Raw genomic sequence first — 5960 nt, 5'->3', positions numbered from 1 at the left:
ATAGATCTGAGTGATAGACAAGATGCTCCAAGGCCGGTATTCATAAGTTCAAGCCTTAGCCCAGAGAGGCGGGAACAGTTGTTAAAGTTGATAAGCTGGTATTCAGATGTGTTCGCTTGGTCATATAAGGAAATGCCCGGACTAGATCCTGACCTAGTCTCCCATTATCTTGATGTGTTCCCAAACTCCAAGCCAATTAAGCAAGTTGCTCGAAAATATCATCTGGATCTCGAAGAGAAGATTAAGGAGGAGATTGAAAAACTTCAACAAGCAGGTTTCATCCGGCCAATACAGTACCCCACGTGGTTGGCAAACATAGTGCCAGTAAAGAAGAAGAATGGTCAAATCAGAGTATGTGTAGACTTTTGAGATTTGAGCAAATCTTGCCCGAAGGATGAATTCCCTCTACCACACATCAACACCCTCATAGATGCCACCTCGGGACACCATATGTTCTCATTTATGGATGGATTCAGCGGATACAATCAGATTAAGATGGCTGAAGAGGACGCAAAAAAGATTGCTTTTAGAACACCTCTCAAAAACTTCTTTTATACAGTCATGCCTTTCAGACTCAAGAATGCCGGAGCAACTTACCAAAGGGCTATGACTGTAATCTTTCATGACATGATCCATCATGAGGTAGAAGATTATGTTGATGATCTAGTGGTGAAATCCAAGAAAGACGAGGACTATCTCCGAGACCTTGAGAAAGTATTCAAGAGGTGCCAGAAATTCAAAATGAGGATGAATCCTCTCAAATGTGCTTTCGGGGTGACGGCCGGGAAGTTCCTCAGGTTTCTTGTACATAGGTATGGTATCGAGGCAAATGAAGACAAGGTCAAGTCTATCAAAACAATGCCTCCCCCACATTCTCAGAAGGAGTTAAAGAAGTTCCTCGGGAAGGTGTCTTATATTCGAAGGTTTATCCCAGCACTTACAGAGATCTCTGCCCCTTTCGGTTCATTGTTGAAAAGAGATGCCAAGTTCGAGTGGAACCAAGAGCACCAAAAGGCCTTCGAGAGAATCAAGGCGGCCTTGACCTCGCCTCAGACCATGATAGCCCCGCAGCCCGGGGTACCTCTAATGTTGTACTTAACTTCAACCCCCAAGTCCATAAGGGCATTATTGGTCCAAGATGTAGATGGAGCAGAACGCCCGGTGTATTACATCAGCCGGAAGATTCGAGGAGCAGAAGTCCGATATACTCCGGTAGAGAGTGTTAGCACATTAGATTCAGATTGTTACTAGAAGTGATCCAATCCGATACCTCCTCAGCAAGCCTGCTCTAACCGGGAAGGTGGCAAGATGGTTGTTAGCACTGGGTGAATTCGAAATCATATATGTAGCTCCCAAGGCAATCAAAAGCCAAGCCTTATCCGATCTCCTTGCCCAATTTCCAAGTGGTGTCTATGAACCAGTGAATGAAGAATTAAGAGGAGAAGTGCATGCAGCTATGGCTTCTGAGGAAAGTTTCTGGACATTGAGCTTTGACGGAGCAGCAGCCGGAGGGAAAGGAGGAACCAGGATAGTCCTTACAAGCAAAAGTGGGGAAAAGTTATATTTGTCTTATAAACTGGATTTCCATTGTTCGAATAATGAAGCCGAGTATGAGGCTCTTATTTTGGGCTTGATAGCAGCTGAGAAGCACAATATCAAGAAGATTTAGATTCGGAGGGACTCAAAGTTGATAGTGAAGCAAGTTTCAGGACAGTTCATCTTAAAGGAGCCTGCCTTGGCCACATATCGAACAACAGTCCAAAGGCTTCTTGACAAATTTCAGAAGATCGAAATAGAGCATGTGCCTCGCTCCGACAACAAGTTTTCAGATCCCCTCGCAACATTAGGGGCAAGAGTTGACATTCCAGAGGAAGAGGCATCAATTATTATCAAGAAGAGAACAGAACCTTCAATAATACCCGAAGACAAAGACCTTCCAGAGGACTGGAGAGGAGAAGTCCTCGAACAACTCAGAAGCAAAGTTAGAAAACTGACTATGGCCAAACTTGCCCAATTCATAATTATTCAAGGTGAACTTTACTTCCGAGGGGGTACCGGATTCCTAGCCCGGTGTGTTGGCCAACAAGAAGCAAGCTTCTGACTACAACAGATCCATGAAAAGTCTTGCAGGGATGGGGATATCAGTTTGTACAGAAGAATCCAAAGACAAGGCTATTATTGGCCCGAGATGGAGAAGGACTCGAATCAATTACAGAAGGAATGCCCCAAGTGTCAGTCATACATACAGGAGAATGAGAGTTGTTTTGAAATTGATACCTTTGACTAGAGGCAAGTCTACATTGACTATCTCAAAGAGGGAACACTACCTGAAAGCCCAAGGGACATTGCACACCTCAAGAGGAGAGCAAGCGGTACTTTCTTGATCAGAACAAGCTTTACAGAAGAAGTATTGAGGGCACTCCCCTGAGGTGTCTCTCCAAGGAGGAGTCAGATCTAGTCCTCGGAAGAGCCCATGAAATTGAGCATCAAGGAGGGGCTCGGCTGTTCGACCAACTTATACACCTTGGGTATTACTGGCCGACCATGGAGTCAGATGCGTCCCATCACGTGAAGAGGTGCCAGACGTATCAGAAACACAAAAATTTGATCCATGCTCCAGCTGTAGACCTGCATAGTATCCGAACGCCATGGCCGTTCCATACCTGGGCCTTTGATCTGATAAGGCCCATCTCTACACCTTCTAAGGGGTACAAGTGGATTCTCGTAACTACAAAATTAAGCACAAAGTGGGTCGAAGCAATCCCTCTAAAGAAAGCTACGGGTCCCACAATCTCGAACTTCATCAAGGAAAATATCATTTGCCGATTTGGAGTACCAAACACCATCCTCTCGGACAATGGCACTCCCTTCATAAACAAATATGTGAAGAGCCTCCTAGAGACTTACCAAGTGAAGCATCACAAATCCACACCCTATTATCCAAAAGGGAACGGGCAAGCAGAGGCCACAAACAAGACACTGATAAGGATTCTGAGCAAGATGATGGATGAATTTGGGAGGACTTGGTCTGAACAGTTGATAGTAGCCCTATGGGCGTATGGCACTTCAAAGAGAAAGCCGACTCAAGCAACTCCTTACTCCCTTGTGTATGGGTCCGAGGCAGTGTTACCTATAGAGTTGGAAACACCATCTGCTTGGATGGCTCTCGCCTCGGGGATGGTATTGGAGCCTCTAACCACCAGATTGGAAGCATTAGAGGAAAAGCATGACAGAGCTGCAAAAGTCATGGAAAGGTATCATGAGTCCATCGCCCGAGCCTATAACCAGACTGTGGTACCAAGAAAGTTTGAAGAAGGTGATCTAGTATGGAAGATTGTAGACCCAATCAAGCGAGGACAACCCTTGCCCAACTTTTCTCCAAAATGGGAAGGGCCCTACAGGGTGGTTCAGGCAAGCTCAAGCGAGTACTACAAGCTTGTAAGGGTTGAAGATGGCTTCCGAACTGGCCCACTCAATGCAAAGTTTATCAAGCATTACTACCCGTAGTTAGACTCATCTATGTTGAAATTTATTTTCATTTTCCTACTTGGTCTAAAAGTTGTATTTCCCTTACGTTATGAAGAAGCTAGTTTTCTTTATGATGTATGTTTTATCCCATCACTTGCAGTGAATTTATTATACTTTCGTCAAGAAAGTTGAAGAATTAATGAGAATATTTCAGCTTTTATAAACATGTGCATATGATTGTTCTTTCCATTGTATCATTCGAAATAAATATTTTATCAAGTAGAATGAGAAAACAATGCAAAAATATCCAAACAGCAAAGATTTTGTCATTTCATTGCATTGTCCTAGATAAAAACATTTTTATCGAAAGGGGTAAGAAAGTAATAAAAAAAAAAACTCAATCTCTCCTAAAGACACCCTCGAAGAAGCTGCCCGTCACATCTACATCCGGAGGACAAACAGTAGAGTGTGCCTCTAAAGTCTCCAAGGCCCGAGCATAACCCGACTCAAGTTCACGAAGAATTACCTTTGTCTTATCTATAGAAGTCCGATAAGAGGCAAGCACAGACATAAGTTCCACCTGATGACTGGCGTTCGAAGCTATATCCAGGCGCTTCCGAAGCCATGATAAGTCCACTTGGTGACGCTCCATGTCAGAGATCCCCTGATACGTCGTCTCGACTACTTTCCCATTAAGGTCTCAGAATCATTGCCTGTCCAAGCTATATAAGATAGTGGCAAAAGACTCGAGAAGAGCAATCTGAATGAGTGGACACTGGCAAGCAAATGAAGCAAAGGTCTCCAGGTAACTCGAATGCACAAGCTGTAGAACTAAAGCAAACTCAGGAGCTACCCAGTAATGGAAAAATGATACTTTGCCAGAAGTCGAAGGAGGAATTGGGACCGGAAAGCTGCTAGTCTCAGGAATCTCCCCAATGTCTATCGGGTTAGATGAACCACCCGGAGGGGTAACTCCCGGCAGAGGTCCCGAGCTTGAGGTCCCGGAGGGGTTCGAAGGCACTGGCGAAGAAGAACCTCTAGCAGTCGTCTCAAAGGCAAGTGTCCCCCCTTGAGAAGGAGAACCGTGAGGAGCCACAAAGAGAGTTGGAGTAGAGTCCGAGGCAGGTGAAGGCAGGACCCCAGTAGCAGCTAACACTGGAGTAGAGTCTAAGGCAGGTGAAGGCAGGACCCCGATAGCAGTTAACACTGAAGAAAAGATAAGGAAGTCTTATTAGAGGTAGGGAACAGTAAAGCCATTTGAGTAAAGATTTCTCACAGATAGAAGTAAATGACAAACTTCAGAAAGAAAGATTACTAGAGGGAGAATCAATATGCAAAGCCGGAGCAACTGAAGGACTCCTAGCATCAACAAAGTCATTTGGCCATATAGGGAGCACCTGATCGATCTCAATGTCTGATGAAGCCTGAACAGTAGCAGCCATCCCTGAAGAAGGAAGGAGGGCCGGAGGATGAGAATCACCATAAGTGCCAGAACGAGTCTCAGAGATTTCTAGCACATCCACCTCCACACCATTCCCAGAGGCGCACCTCATCTCTACATTGCTTCTAGAAGCATGGCCTGCGGCATCAATTTCTGTGGCATTAGTCCCTCCAATAATCTCAACATCAGAACTGTGAGCCCCAATAACCTCGTCACCAAGATAGCGCTCCTCCTCAGCTACGGTAGGGCGGTGACGACGCATGTGTGGAATAAGGTCACAAAAATGATCGGAGGACTCAACCTCATCATCATCGTCATCTATAACTGCTATACGAGGGGTGCGCATCTTCACAAAAGTAGGGTGTCGTCCAAGTCTGAATCCGGCCTGGTGGAGGAAGCATGGCCAGTAGCCACGGTACTGAGAACGTCAACAGCCGTAGGGTCCTACACAACAAGGAAAAATAAAAAGTGTTCATTTAAGAAGGTCTAGTCGCAAGAAGGAAAGTAACTTCAAATCAAAAATTTTGGGTACCTCATGAAGCCTTTTGGAAAGGCGAGGAGCGGAAGGACTGGCATCAGAAGTCTTTTTGTGAGCCATCTTCTTAAGGCGGGTCGTCCGAGGACCAGAGGCCTTATTCAAAGGGAATGGCTCTAGAGAAGTAATTGCTAAGCTAGAAGTAGACGCCCGAGCCGAAGGGTCAGTTGGAGCAGATGAAATGAAGAAACTCTCGTACATATGATCAAATTTTCGGCTCTCAAGCAGCCGAAGAGAAGAGTCCTTCTTATAGATTGGTGGAGGCAAACATATGGTCGGTTTGCTCTGGACAAATGCAATAAATGCATCGATATTCTTCCGCCAATATCGCCTGAAGGAGGGGGTGAAAGCCCCTACTCAGCTCAAGCCTGGCATCGTCAAAGGGCCAGATATAGGAAGCATGGTGTGTACAAGCCCGCGACTGAAGCGCCCGTAGCTCTCCGAAAATGATAATAAAGGAGGTGCTGGCCCCGGGGCACATTGATCAAACCCGAATTGACATGCTACACGGTCAGG

Source organism: Camellia sinensis, chromosome 10, assembly GCF_055761805.1.
Source record: "Camellia sinensis isolate YWXY chromosome 10, ASM5576180v1, whole genome shotgun sequence".
Lineage (NCBI taxonomy): Eukaryota > Viridiplantae > Streptophyta > Magnoliopsida > Ericales > Theaceae > Camellia > Camellia sinensis.
The sequence above is the reverse complement of the archived record's forward strand: the minus strand, read 5'-3'. Positions refer to the sequence as shown.